The 15,690-nt window shown below is 32.4% G+C and overlaps 1 protein-coding gene across 3 annotated transcripts in view; it reads left to right on the forward strand.

Moving 5' to 3' along the window:
- ST7 (suppression of tumorigenicity 7) overlaps positions 1 to 15,690 on the forward strand; it is a 282,179-nt gene that overhangs the window by 63,792 nt on the left and 202,697 nt on the right. The gene's annotated exons all lie outside the window — the stretch shown is intronic.

The following is a 15,690-nucleotide window of genomic DNA, read 5'->3' on the forward strand; positions in this document are numbered from 1 at the left end:
CCTTAGGTCATTAGCAAAAGCTGTGTTTTTTGGTCTGTTTACAAAGGAATTGATCTCAGAGAAATGACTCCCCTTTAACTGGGTGGTGCATCTTTGAAGCTGGAGATGTCAGTCAGTATGGTCAAAACCAGGCCTAGGGGAGGGAGGAAGAGAGGAGCTCTCCGATTTAGGCAGTTTCACGTAAATGTGTTAATTGGAGGATAAGTCTGTCAGTGATCTTTATTGTTATATGTTCAGTCATGGTTGTGGTATTCAGATTTGATGTCATTCCTTGAAGGATTCAGGAAGAGGGTTCTGATGAGAATAGAAAGGAGAGGCTTGAAAAATGTTTCTTAAGGGAGAAGGGGTGCTATTGTATTCTCTCCCCTTCATTTTTTAAAACAAAAGAGTAGATTTAATTTTATAAATGAAAAAGCAAATCCATTTTATTTCAGAAAATTGAGCCATTTTATATGTTAAATTTATATTCAATGACTAAAAGCAGTGATCCAGCATTTTCTGTATGACTAAACTTATGCAGTGAAACCTGACAATCTTGTACAGTGGGCAATATCATCTTAGAAAGCTTAACCTGATGCTAAAAATGATGTCATATTAGTTATTGCATGTAAGGTTTATTTAATAATAAATGAAGAATAGTATAATTTAAAGGTGCTGTATTATGCTGCAGAGCATATGAATGACTGCCTCATATCCAGAAAAAGGGTAAAGAATTATTTCTAGATGGTAGCAACTTGTAAGCAATAGGACATTTTAAAATTTAGCAAGTAGCTGCCTTGTTTTGGAGAAGAAGAAAGAGTTGGGCATATGTTTTTTTCTCATAAACTTGAATTGTGACATTTTCCTTAGGTGGTCAAAATTAATATTTTTGTATAGCTCATTATTTGCTTAGAGCAGTTACCTAACAACGTAATAATTCTCAGTTTTTATTTTTAAAAATTGTTTCCTGGCAGAATTTTCTTGTGGGGTTAATTAATCTGTTGTTTCATGGTGGCAGCTTTGCTTTCCTTGACACTGGCACAGTGACCCATCAAGGTCAGGAAAGAATAAAAATGAAATTTCATTCATGATCCTTCACATTTTTATATTTTGAAGAATAATCTTTTTCCTAATACTTTAATGTATTTTTTGCCATTTATAAGGGATTCCATTTAGAGTCATGCTTTTACTAAGAACTTAGTAGTCAGTGACTAAGATCTTCCAATTCCTTCTTAGTCAAGGAATTCTGTTTGTTCAGGTGTACAAATATAAGCATAAATAGACACACACATACTTGAGAAATTTGAGTTTTATACAAATGAAGTTGTCTGTTAGGCTTTAGAATCTTAACTGGATGTTGTTAATATTGTTTAAGTATATCACAAAGGAATAGCTTCTTAATCTTTTGAACAAAATTTTATCCATGTGCTATCTGGTTTGTCTGAAGATTGCTGGTTGCTTTTGGTCTCCATGGCTACCACCAGATCATTGAATCATAAGGGGGAAGGGAATTTGGAAAGGAAAGGTGCTAGAAAATACTTCTTACTCTATAATAGTTTTTTTTTTTTTTGTTGTTGTTAAAACCTTTTTGTTTTGTTAAGTCTTTTTGAATGGTAAGGTTAGAATTATGTCCATAGTTATGTCCATAATCCATAGTGAAAAGTATTCATGAACAGTCTTAGCTCAGAGAAGGGTAGGTGCCTTAAAGCTTACGTTCAAAGGAAGGGCAAGTCTTTTGTCTTGCCTTCTGGCATTTATTTATTTTGTTGTTGTTGTATATGTGTGTATCTGGGGAGGTTTTTTATATTAGGGATTGAAGCTATCTAAAGTTAATTTGCTATTTGGAATTCTAAAAAGTTAGAAGGAATCAAGTTTGTTATCTATAATAGAATTATTACATTTCCCTCATCTGGCACAGAGTGTTGGCTTTTTATTTTGTGCAATGAAAGATGGATTTGCTTCTTACCTACCTTAATGTAGGTTATCACTTTTAACCTTGAAATTTTGCCAAGATCTATTATATTTCTTTTTAACAAATGTTAGTTGTCTGAAGAAGTCTCTTTCTTTTCCTTTAGGGACATCTTTTTTTCTTTGTTTCTTTCTAAAAGAAATCATGTTTTAAAAATCTTCCATTGTCTCCATGCTGAATTAGACTGTTTTTATGTTTTAGGCCTTTAAGGTCAGCAATTTACAACCTCCTAGAGTGTCACATTACACAATATTCTATCCTGCTAAAAGTCTACTGTTTAATTCCTTAAGCTGCTTATAAAAAATACCTGAAAGTGATTAAAAGATAGAAGCAGTATTTACAACTTTCCTAAGAGAAAGATATCTATGCTTGTTAATGTTAAGAATATTAATAATGTCTACACTTGTTTTTCAGTTTATTTTTGATTTTCTTTTAAAAAAAAGAAATGATGACTAGAACATTAAACTGGGGGGAGAGATTCATGAAGTATAGGAAAACCAGTCAGACTCTCACAAGAGTTGATGGATCAAAATTCTTCCAGCTCATGAGTTCTTTGCCATTCACGTGGTTGTGTATACTATCCCTAGCAGTTTAGATAATGCCTTCAGAATAGCAGGTATCTTTAATAAGTGTTTGTTGAAGTGAATTGAATTTGGCCATTGTAGATAATTTTAGTTGGAACCATTCTGCTGCACTGTACATGTTTAACCCTTTGAGGAAGAAAATAATTTCAGCAACATTTCCTGAAACTAATTTTATATTGTTTGATAATTTCTTAGTGTTAATGCAAATATGTTTTCTCATCTATAAAATGGGGGCTATAGGACCAACATCCTCTTACAAGATGTAAAAGGAGAATTTCTTCAGGCAGAATACTTTGAATTCTTCTAGAAGTAAACTGGCAAAAAATATTTTTAGTTTTCAAAATATATATTTTGAGACCAAAGTTTCATTTAAAAGTATTTTTAAACTTAACATTCCAAATTGATAATTTGAAGAGCCCAAAGACCTCTTTAAAAAAGTAATGTTGGTTCAAAAAAAAAAAAAGTTATTATCTATCCTAGATAGGTTGGCAAGGAAAATTGACCCTATCCTGTATTTACTACAACAGACATCGCATAAAACATAGCAACCTGATAAAACATAGCAACCTGATAAAGACAAGAGATTCTCTAAAAAAGCAAATAGCTCAAACAAGATTAAATTCTATTCAATTAATATTTATTAGACTTTATCCTCCTGGGTACTGAAATCACTCCCTAGTGGTTAACTCTCTAGGACATTAGGGTACCACTTAAAGTGTCATTGTATCTGTAATTGTGCCCTAATGGCCAGAAAGTGTTAATGGGCTTCCCTGAACACATAACTTGCTAACTAGACTGACATAGGCACTAAATAGTGAGCAGATTTGTCCAAAGTAGTGTGATTTGGGGGCCATTCCTGTAAGGATAGGCTGGGCAGAGTACCTAACACCCTCAGTGTTTTTGTTATTAGTGAAATCATATTAAAATGTCCATTTAGGATATTGAAGAGGAAAAAAAAATAACAACAGGGCCAGCCTAAAGGATATATGTAAAAGGGAAGTAGATTTGGGAGTGGGACGAGAGAGGAAAGAAGGTATATTTTTATTTAATTAAAAGTGTCAAAGAAAGGAAATAAATTTTTTAAAGTTAAAAAAAAAAGCAGCTGACAAAGGCATCTCAACTTACCAACTTTTTCAGGGAGTTCTCCATTACTGTTGCTCCTCCCCAGTTTTCATACTGTAGGGAATGGTGTGAGAGGACTATCTGGGCAATTGGTCCTGGCCAATTTTAGATGCCATTTTTGTTTTAATTTATGATAGAAAAAGGGGAAGAAAACTATGATATAACATTTTGAACTAGAAATTCGTGTTCTTAATAATATGCCGTAGTATACTTTTTATATAAAAAGAAGTATTCCAAAATGTTGAGCCATTTTTGTGGAAGACAATCAGGCCCACACTTAACTTTGATCATTTAAAGACTTCCCTTGGATGTGAAATTCAGTCACCATTTTCAATTTACATATTATTTTTAGGCCTAGTATCTTGTTTTTTAAATTATAGCTTCAAAATTGGTAGAAAAGGAATTATTTTATTCAATTACGCCTACTCCCACCAGGCACAATTAGACATCTATGTATGGATTGAAATAATCACCAAATTCTGATACTTAGTACTATCAATAAATTAAGCATTTCAATTTTTTCTTTTTCCCTTTGATGATTATTTGTCATAGGAAGCTTGTCTTAAGAGCTCTAGCCATTTTCTTCCTATCTATATCTGAGTCTTTCTAGTAGAAGTAGATTTTTGGAAATATACTTTTTAGATGAAAGCCAACAAAATTACATCTAAGTTCCCTTAAGTAGCCATGAATTTAAGAGGAAACTTTATCATATTTATTCACCTTGAGTGCAACAGAGTAACAGATGCTGTTAACTTCCTGAATATTGAAAAGCAGTGTGGCTCACAGGGATTTAGATTGTGACAAGCTCACATGCTCAACTCACTTGGAAACCTAAAGCTCATGTTCCATTTTTGACTCATGTTGCTGTATCATCTTTTCTCTCCTGACAACATGAGGTTCTGGTGTTAAATGTCTGTTTGGATTTCTTGGGTGTTGATTGTTCTCATTGTAACTTTTAATACATTTAAAAATATACTTAATGTGAAAAAGGAAAATTAATTCCCATTTATATTTATAGAAACATTTTAGCAATAGAAAAATATGGACTAAAAGAATTCCATTTATTTCCAAATTTTCCACCAATATTTCACTTTTCTAATTTTCTCTCTTATGATTGGTCTAGTAAATGTTAGTCTACATTCTGTCTGGCAAGATTATAAATGGGTTTTAGTGATCTGTTGTTTGCACTGTCACAATGACTAGATTCATATCCTGTGTAACTGTGGGGATTCTATGGGGAAAATCACCATATATGGAAACTTTCCCCATAGACTCTCCCCTGGGTAATTATACAGGATGTGAATCGGTCCTATTGTTATTAGGGATTCCTAGCCAGAAAAAGCTCTGATTATTTGTTGTATGATTTTAAAACATTAATAGAAATTTTCATTAAATAAATAAATACATACATATTATTATAACATGCTGAACATATGGTAAGACTTAGTATGGGACATTTAGAAAATGTAATGTGAGATAATTTGGATCCCTTCCCAGTAAGAAGAATTCTACCATCTTAAAATTATGAAAAAAGTTTGCATTTACATAAATATATAGCTTAGCACTTAGTTTCTTTATAATTTAAATAAATATCAGATTGAACTAGTTTTTAAAAACTCTTGTTAGGGATCCTCTTTACTTGAGTAGAATAGAAAATTGTAGAGTTGTTCCTTTAGAAGATTTTTTGCCTTTATATATTTTTATTTCATTTTGCTTTCCTAGACTACCTTTAAATTAATAGACTGATAATCATAATAAACCAGTATCCAAACATGAATTTTTAAAACTTACTCATGTATACCATGTTAAGAATATAGCTTCCTAAGAGGTAAGTATAACTTTCTTATAAATTGTAAATTTTCTGACAAGTTCCAGTTTATACAAAGCATAGTCTTATTAATAGGCTTTCAAATAAATTACTAAAATGCTATCAAAAACACCTCTCCTTTTCCTCTCTAAAATTGTCTCCTCTTTCCAACTTCCCTATTCTCTGGATGACAGTCATCCAGGCTGTCAGTCTCTCAAATGTTACCCTTAACTCTCTGCTTGTAAGTATTCAATCTTTTCTGTAATCTTGTAGTTACTACCTACATATCTTTTTATATTCCTATTATCTTCATTTATACCTATGTCTTTCATCAAATGAAAGTATGTCTACATCTGTTTATTATATTTATCCCTCACTTTTTCTCTGAATTCCCACAGCCACCACCCTTTTTCATGTCCTCAACACTTCTCACTTAGCCTATTGCAAAAGTCTTTTAACTGTCACCTTGCCTGAAATCTCTCAGCTTCAATCTGATCCTCCGCTCAGCCACCTGAGTGACATTTAAAAAATCAGATCTGATCTTGTCATCCTCTCTACTCAGTGAATTCCAGTGACTCCTTGTTGCCTTCAGGATCAAATAGAAATTCTTTCACTTGACTTTTAAAACTCTTCATAATCCAGTCCCTTCCTGCCTTTCTAGGCTTCTTTTCTTCCTTAATGTATTTAGCAGTCCTCCAGCACTGATCTGCTGCCCTGGATATTCCCTCTTTCAACTGTATCCGTGCCTTTTCCCAGGCTGTCTCTCATCCCTGTAATGCTCTTTTCCCTCACATCTGTACCTTAGTTTTTCTGACTTAGTTTCTTCTTAAAGATTCAGCTCAAGTCTCACTTGTTCCAGTAAGGCTTTCCCAATCTCCACAGCTGCTAATGCCTCCGTTCTCTGGAGTGCCTTCTTATACACATACAGCTTGTCTGTAATTATTTGCATGTTGTCTCCTCTATTATAATGGGAACTTTTTAAAGGCAGAATGTTTTTATTTTTCTCTGTAATCCTAGCACTTAGTGCATAGTACCTGGCACATAAAAAAAGCTTACTCTGAATTCTTCTTAATTGATTGATCATGGACTTATCATGACTTGACTATTATGACTAAGAACATTGACTGTTGGTCCTTAGAATGGTTAATCAAATCCTTTATGGCAATCACGATGGCTAGTTTAAACTTCTAGCAAGGATAAGCAAAATTCATAGACATTATTCATAGACATTAGATCAGGAAAGAACCGTAGAGATCTTTTAATGAAGAAAGTTCTTAATTGGGGTGGATAGATTTCAGGGGGTTTTGTGAACGTGACTGGGAAAAAAGATTTTATCTCTTTTTCAGGGAAAAAAAGAATTTTTTTTTTACAAACTTCTAACCTAAATTTAGTATTTCCTCCAATTATGAATTAAAAAAAAAAAAAACATTCTGAAAAGGGGGGATGTCTATAGACTTTACCACACTGCCAAAGAGGACCAAGACACATAAAAAAGATTAAGGATTCCTTATTTAGTACAAATGCTTTAATTTTATAAAGAAGGTAGTCCAGATTTGGGAAATGACTTTTTCCCCCCAAGTTTACACAGCAATAAATAATAAGTAGTTTGGGGATCTGAACACAGATCTTTCAAAGGATAACAAATACAGGTACTTTTAAGCTATGCTTTACAGCTTTTATCAGTGATGGTTCAACCTTCATATAATTATGTATAATGTGTTTTCTAAACAGTGGAAGGAAGAAAAAGGATTCCATTTTTACCTTTGAAAGCAAAAAAAATTTTCAAACCTTGAAAGAGAATTTACTTTCAAACAATTTTATTGTGGCTCTTTGGAAACATGACCCTTCATATTGACTTGTACTAGTAAACCTTTATCTACATGTATATCTAACTGATAAAAGTTAATTTGGTATTTAGCTGTGAAATTCCAGAAGAGGAAATTTATTAGAAGACAAGAACCTAATAATATGGTTCCCTGGGACTGGTAGAGATTTTTTTTTTAAAGGTAATCAGAGCAAAGTAAGCACTAGATGCCTTTAGGAATGTGTATCTTGGATTTCACTGTTAGCTTGCTCAGTAAATTGAAAGTTCAGGATGCAGTTCTTTATATTTATTGCCACTCTGATGTTTTTCTTACCCACTGACTGCTTAACTTAGCTTCCTTTTCCTCTCCAGCCATATTAAGTAAGGCACACTTTAAAAACACACCAGTGCTCAGAGGCTTAGTCACATAGTTGTTGTCCTCTTTGAGTTTTCTTATTAGGGAGAAGTCAGTTCTAAGTTCTCTTTGCCATCATATAGATGTGTATCTCCACTCCTTTGTAAGTTTCACAATGTAAGGAGCAAAAACTATTATTTTATTTGCAGGCTCTTTTATATTTCCCAATATAATAAATATAGTGTTCTTCATAGTGAAAATGCATATTAAATTCTTCTTAATTCACAACTGGGGTCAAATTTTGTTGAAATCAATTTTTTTTATTTTGTTGTTGATATTTTGATGATTTCTGTTTCCTTTGATTTGGGGTGTAGAATTAATATGTGTGTGTATATATATATATATATATATATATATATATATATATATATACACACACACACACACCCCTAAGAATGTCTATCTCTTATAGTCATTAATGGATAATGATCATATGACTAGACCCACAAATACATTTGCAAATTGTTGTTTACATTAAAAAAAGAATTGACTTAAATCTTAATATCAAATTAAATATTTCACTGAGATGAAGTTTTTAATAGATGCCTTCTGAGTGACTAAAAACACCCAGATATTTTTGTGAGTAAAGACAGTATTGGCAGTGTACTGGAAAGCGTACTAGATTTGTTGCTGAAAGACTTGGATTCAGGCTTGGACAAGACACTTGATCTCTCTGGCCTTTGTTCCCTCATCTATAAGGATATTTTTTTCAACTCCACATCCTAAGATTGAATATACCTCCATGTGTAAATTATGTTAGCTCCCTTGCTCCTAAATTGCTAGTTTATTTTTTAGACTTTTATAATTTATATATGTGTGTGTGTGTATGTATGTATATATATATATATGTGTATATATATATACATATATATATATATATATATATACACATATATATAGAGAGAGAGAAAGAGAGAGAGAGAGAGAGAGATCGATCCCATAGTTCTGGCGTCTTTGTTGTTTTTGCACAGCTGAACAAGAACTGACACTTAATAACTGTGGCCTTGGACAATCCTCAGTTTCCTCATCTTCTAATGAGGTGGTTGGACTAAATGTCTTGAATTCCTTTCTCACTGACTTGATTATTGGATGTTAATAATAAAACATGATACTTGGATCTCTGAGGGGGATCTCTTTAGCAACCTAGTATTTCCATTCCCAGATTTTCTTGTGCTTTTCTAGTGTCTCCAATCCAGTTTTGATCTTTACCAAAAAAAAAAAAAAAAGGCAACAAAATTTCAGTTTTCTTTCATCCAAATGAGCCACTTCCTTCAGAGTGACCGGTCCTTAACAGACAATCACAAAAAGAAATGAATAAGCCTAGATGCTATATAGTGTTTCATTTTCTTTATCATTATCTTTTAGCCTGCTGGTGTTAGCAACTTCTTTGATTTAGCACAGGAGGATGCATCATCAAAATGAGAAAATTCCAAGCAGTATTTTACTTTTCCTCTCCTAAATGTATACTTTTAAATTTAGTTACCATTTACAGACTAGGGTAAGAACAAGTTAAGACATAGTTGGCCCCATATTAAGTTTTTCTTAGTGAACTGCTTTGAGTTCACTGTGAAAAGAAGATGTTTTCATTTATGCTTTCTTTTTAGAGATATTTGTTAAATTAAGGAGAAAGGTGAAAATACTTAGGTGACAATTATGACTTTTCCCTGGATATATATATACATATATATATAATTTCAAACAATAGAATGACAGAATCGTAGAATTTAGAACTTCACAGGGCTTTAGTCCAAACTTGCCATATAAGTTGAAATTGACCTGATAATAGAAGTGACAATAAAGGTTTTCATTACCAAATCTAGGATTCACCTCTAGAGCCTCTGACTCCAAATCCAATGCTTTAGGAGTTACATCATAATCATTGTTTTTGGCTTAGCTGATATTTGTAAAAATAAATTTATTTAAGCCCTTAAGGTTTGCAAAGTGCTAGGTATCTTATCTTTGCAACAAGTTTGGGAGTTAGGTGCTACTCTTATCCCTATTTTATAGGTGAGGAGTCTGAGGCAGAAAAAGATTTTCACTTTACCAGATCACCTACCTAGTAAGTATTTGAGGTAGGTTTTGAACTCATATCTTCTGATCCCAGGCTCAGCATTCTATTCACTGCACTACCTTGCTGCCTCACTTATATAGTTCTTTAGGTAGTTTGCCTAAAGATTCTTACATAATTATATTTCTTATTTAAAACAATCTTGTGAGACAGATCCTACAAATATTCCCATTCCTATTGTTTATCACTCAATCAGTAACCATTTATTAAGTGCTTACTGTGTGTCAGGAATTGTATTAAGGGTTGAAGATGTAAAGAAAGGCAGAGATCCTCTGCTGTCAAGGAGCTCCCATTTTAATGGAGAAAATGCTGTGTAAATCACTAGGTACTAAAAGCCATTTCCATTGTAGATGAAAGGCTGTCCTAGAGGGGAAGGAAGGTATTGGCTGCTTGGGAAACTGAGAAGTGACAGAAGTGAGGGGCAGAGCCTATAGACTTGAGGGACAATTAATGAAAATAGGTCAGGGCTGCTCATTTGTAGAGTGAATGGAGGGAGCCAATTATAAGAAGACTGGAAAGAGAGGAAGGGGACAGATTATGAAGAGCTTTATATACCAACAGAGGAGTCTATATTTGATACGAGAGGTAATAGAAAGCCACTGGAACTCATGGAACACAGGGGACAACATGGTCTTAACCTATACTTCAGAGAAATTGCAGTGGGAGAATGGCTTGAGTAGGAAGATTAGCATGAGAAGGAGATTGGAGAGAGGAAGATTCTAGTCCACAAAGATTTTTCAGTGAGTTTAGCCAGTAAGGGGAGGACATAAAGGATGATAACTGTGGCAGATGGGAAAACCATATGATTCTTTTTTTTTTTTTTTTTTTTTTAAGGATTGGGGAGAGATATGGCTGTGCTTGTAGGCAGAAGAATACTAAGCCTCAGGTCAAGAGACTTGTGCATGCTTACACATCTGATTTCAGAGCTGGTAATCTAGAAGCTAGAAGATGCAAGTTTGAGTTCAGGTTTTGCTGCCAGAGTAGTAGCCTGTCTTTGGACAAGTGACAGACTTTCTCTGAAATTTGGTTTCCTTTTTTAAAAATTAGAATTGTTGTGAAGATTAAGTGATATAATGTATATAAAGCTAAGTGCTACAAAGTTGTCCATTTGGTGGAATGACCCCATTTGCTAAAATCCCCCAAACTGCCCTTACTTTGTAGAAGAAAAGTAGTAACATGCTGGCTTTAGTAATATTGGCAATAAAAGCGGAGGGAGCAGCTTTGCTCTGAACAGCTGCCATCACTGTTGTGTGGGGAGCCAGAGTAATTGCCCAAGCAGATTAGGCTTTTCAATTTTGTCCTAAACATTGGTATTTTATGATGGCGATTACAAGGATTCGGCATTTGGGAATAAGGTCCTGTGACCTTGAATTTTGTATTAAAATACAGGACATTGCATTTTTATATCATATTCTTAATGAATACTATAATCACAAAAGCTTCCCAAGGAGAGCCAAAGAGAAAAAGGGTTTATGATAGCATTAAACAGAGAAAGTGACTCATATATTCTAAGCGAGAGTACTGCTAAGTACTCAGAGATTGTCCAGAAAGATTTCACTCTATGTAATCAGTGGACATTTTTATTTTGTGAATTCCCGTACTATTGTATAAGCTGCTTCTAGGTAAAATGTAATATGGGAGAGGAAGAATACATTAATATTTTTAGTCTTCATGAATATTTAGTGTAAAAATTGCCTGTTGCACACCACACTGTATAATATACTTAATTTAAAATATTTTTATAGTACTATATTATGTTTAAATTCTCTAAAGCCCTTAATAAACCCTGCTTATGATTCTGACTTCATGGAAGAGCTATTCAAATTATATTTTCAAATTTTTATAACAAATAACATAACATTAAATTACATATAATTAGTTTTAGATAGAGTTGCAACCAATATATTACATTGTAGTTTACCTTGTTCTTTCTTAGCACTTTAAAACCCTTTTTAAAAAACTGACTTTTTGAGAAATAATTGATCACTCTTTGCAGATATTTATTTTATATACAAGGGAACCAGGTCCAGTACATAAAATATTTAATTTTAAATTATACAAATTTAATTTAATACAAATTTAATACAAATATTAATTTAAATCATACAAAGTAAAAAATGGGCCCCTAATGTAGATAGAGCTTTAAAGTACAAATACAGTTGATATATTAAATGATTAGATACTATTATCTTAAATCAAATTTATAACAAAGCTAACAATAATGATGTTCAATCTGATAAGCTTTGTCTTATTTACCTAAAGGTTTCTTCATTGTTAATTTGCCATATCCAAGCAAATTATTAATGAATCATTTCCTATTACTATGAAAATGAAATGGGGTTCTGTCAGTACACTTTCACATGTGATTCTCAGTTCCACCAATGAGAAATCACTTTTGGTAACTAACTTTTTTAGCCTACATGGATCCATTTTGTGATAATATTTTGTGCATTGTAATGACTGACTGTAGTAATGGAACAAAAGTGTCTATGTGTTTTTTGAAAAGGAGAAAGCATTCATACCTGAGAGAAAGATGAGGTTTGATTTTCTTTTTTGGTTTCTTTTATTTAATACTTTTATTTCTCCAGTTACATGTAAAACATTTTTTTTACATTTGTTTTTAAAATTTTGAGTTCCAGGTTCTCTCCCTTCCTTCCCACCTTGCACCCTCATTGAGAAGGCAAGTATGAAGTTAATGCAAAACATTTCTAAAAATCAAAAGAAAACATAGATTCTGTCCCCCCAAAAAAAGCCTCAAGAAAAATAAAGTAAAATAAAAATATGCTTCAATCTGTATTCAGAAACAATTAGTTCTTTCTCTGGGTATGTATATTTTTTCATAAGTCCTTCAGAGTAGTTTTAGATCATTGTATTGTTGAGAATAGTAGTCATTTCACAACTGATCTTCCCACAACATTGCTATTACTTTCAGTACATTTTTACTTTGCTTGAGTTTGTGGAGGACTTTCCAGGTTTTTTGAGAGCATCCTATTCATTATTTCTTAGAGAAGTACTATTTCATTTAACCACAATTTATTTAGCCATTCCGCAATTGATGGGCATTCCCTCAATTTCCAAATCTTTGCCCCAAGAAAAGAACTGCTATAAATATTTTTGGCATATAGATCCTTTCCATTAAAAAAAAAATCTCATTGGGATTCATGTTTAGTAGTGGTATGGTTAAGTCAAAGAATATGCATTATTTTATAGCCTTTTGGGCATAGATCATAACTTTTGATCATTTGTCAAATGGGGAATGGTTCATTCTTTTTATAAATTTGATTCAGTTCCCTTTGAGAAGTGAAGCCATCATCAGAGAAATTTGCTTCAGAGTTTTTTCCACAATTATTATTGCTAATTTTCCCTCTTCCCCTGTTTATTCTGTTCTCTCTCTCTTTTCACCCTGACCTTTCTTAAAAGTATATGAGGTTTAATTTTCAAAATCTATCTTTGTGCAATTGTCAGTATATCTACTCAAAGGCATTCACTTCCCATTCTAGGAAAGAATTTTGATTAGGAATTTTCATAAGCATTTGTTTATATTTTTCTTTTTGAAAGGGAAATGGTTATTTTAAAATGTGCTAAAAATGAAGAAAGCCTTTTTCCTTTTGTGTGTATGTGTTTATATATATATATATAACATATACATACATATATCTACCTAATACATTCACACATATGTATATGTTTCATCTGTGGTTGGTTAAAAACTTAATTGTAATAATTTCTAACCCAGTTAATAGATTTGCTGTTGTAGATCATGTAGTATTGCACTGTTCTATGTCTCTATACTACTCTATTAAGCCAAGGTAGCCATTTTGTAAATATATGCCATTAGTCTCAAAGGGAGATTATAATTAATTATAACTGAAAAATCATGATAGTTCTTTAATAGGGAGAAAAAAATCCTCAAAAGCTCATGAAGTCTCATTAATATCATCTTTATATATGAAGGGACCCTACATTTTATGGATTTCAACTTAAGTCAGCTATTAGTTGAAGTGTTTTCACTTGTCTTCATAGGGACTTAGCCTGGGTAGCTTCAGTTTTTTCCAAGATCAGGATATGAATGTTATCTATGTATGTATTCTTCTCTTGACAACAATAACAGATAAACTACAGTTCAATGGTCAGAGCAGTTTCATTGAATATTTGTATTATGATTCATTTGGTTCCACTCTTACTCTTAGTAACTTCAGGTGACTGATCATTATGGGTTTGGGGAGGAACTGATAGGAAAGGATACTCTCTTTGGTCAATTATACATTTTATATTATTTTTTAAAGGAAAAAGTGTAGAGATCTTAAGGCTCCTTGAAAGAGCACTGAAATTAGAACTAGAGGATATGAGGTTATTTATCCATTTAGCCATGTGGGCAAATCATTTACTTTCTTTGAGCTTCAGTATTCTCATCTGCAAAATAAAGATAATACTTTTATTACCTACTTTACAGGGCTAAGGTGAGGAAAGTGATTTGCAAGCTATAAAATCCTATAAATGTCAGATAATTAAATTTAAATTTATAGTTACATTACACTAACTTAAATTACACATTTATATTTTGTAACACCATAGAATCTCCTTCCAGAATTTTATTGTCCATGAAGGAGTATTAATTTGTTTTTTTCTTGTTTGTTTATGTATGTTTAAGCTATAATTTATTACTAATTTCAAGATTGAATCAAGCTTGGCATCAGCAAAACAGATTGGGTAAATTTTCTGGAGAACAGACATCAGAAGCTTAAGCCTTGTGCTATGTATTCTCTGAAACCATGCAGCAGGGTATATGAAATATGTATGCAAGAGCATTAACTGATTGCTTTTCAGTGGCACAAAGATGTGCAACATCCTAAGAGGCAGGATTGAGCTTTTAGCATATAATCATTTTTCTACACTGAGGAAGACAGTGTAATTTTAGTAGATGTGCAGACAGATTGATTGTGAAATTTTCTGTTGCTGTTGGAGTATGCTGCTTTATCCTTTCAGTGAAGCTTGTAGTAATCAACTATACGAATGGATGAATTAAAGTTTAGGAAGCCTGTTAAAGTCATTAAATCAGCCAAAACTCCAAGATAGGTATGGTTAATTTTTAAAAATGTACTTTGCAAAAAACAGATAAGTTAAAAGAACTTATTGGTAGAAAAAGAAAATCTTGCCAGGTGTTCAGTTATGCTCAGTTCAGAAATTAATTATTTTTAAGACTGATTTTTATTTATTTATTCTGTTTTTATATCACCTACAGTTCCTTTATGTTAGCTTTCTGCAAGGGAGGAAGGGGGCAATCTTAAAATGTAATTTTTTTTTTTAAAGAAAAGAAAAAGAACCAGGAAAACTAGTCAACATATGAGAAAAGTCCAGTGTCATATGTAATGTCTGTTCTATATGTGTTGGCTCTTCTCCAGTTTCTGCAAAAGAATGAGAAAAGTGTCTTTTTGAATGTCTTTTTGGGGGGCCAGACTTTTACAAAATTTTCTTTAATATATTTTGTTGGTCTTGCATTTTTGTGGTCGTTGTATATGTTATTTTCTTTTTCTGCTTATTCTTCTCTACAAGAAAGCATTTCAGTTTTTTCATGCTTCTTTGTATTTCATATATTTGTCTTTTCTTCAAACATAGTCATATTTAATTACCATATTTCTATACCACTGTTTGCTTTGTCATTTCCTAACCAATCGTTATCATCTTTTTTTTTTTTTTTTTTTTTTTTTTTTTTTTTGGTGGTTCTTTGCTTCCACAAAAAGTGTTATAAACAGAGACTTTTTTTGTTACTTACTCCTTTTAGTAGGAGGGTCTATGCTTAGCAACATCTCTTAAGTCAAAAAAAAATATAAAATTGATATGTTAGCCATTTTATTTGCATAATTTCAAGTTATTTTGAAGAATAGTTGTATCAATTTACTGTCTGTCTTTTCACTACCTTCTTAAAAACCTTCTGCAGTTAA

This window comes from Sarcophilus harrisii, chromosome 5, assembly GCF_902635505.1.
Source record: "Sarcophilus harrisii chromosome 5, mSarHar1.11, whole genome shotgun sequence".
NCBI classification, from domain to species: domain Eukaryota; kingdom Metazoa; phylum Chordata; class Mammalia; order Dasyuromorphia; family Dasyuridae; genus Sarcophilus; species Sarcophilus harrisii.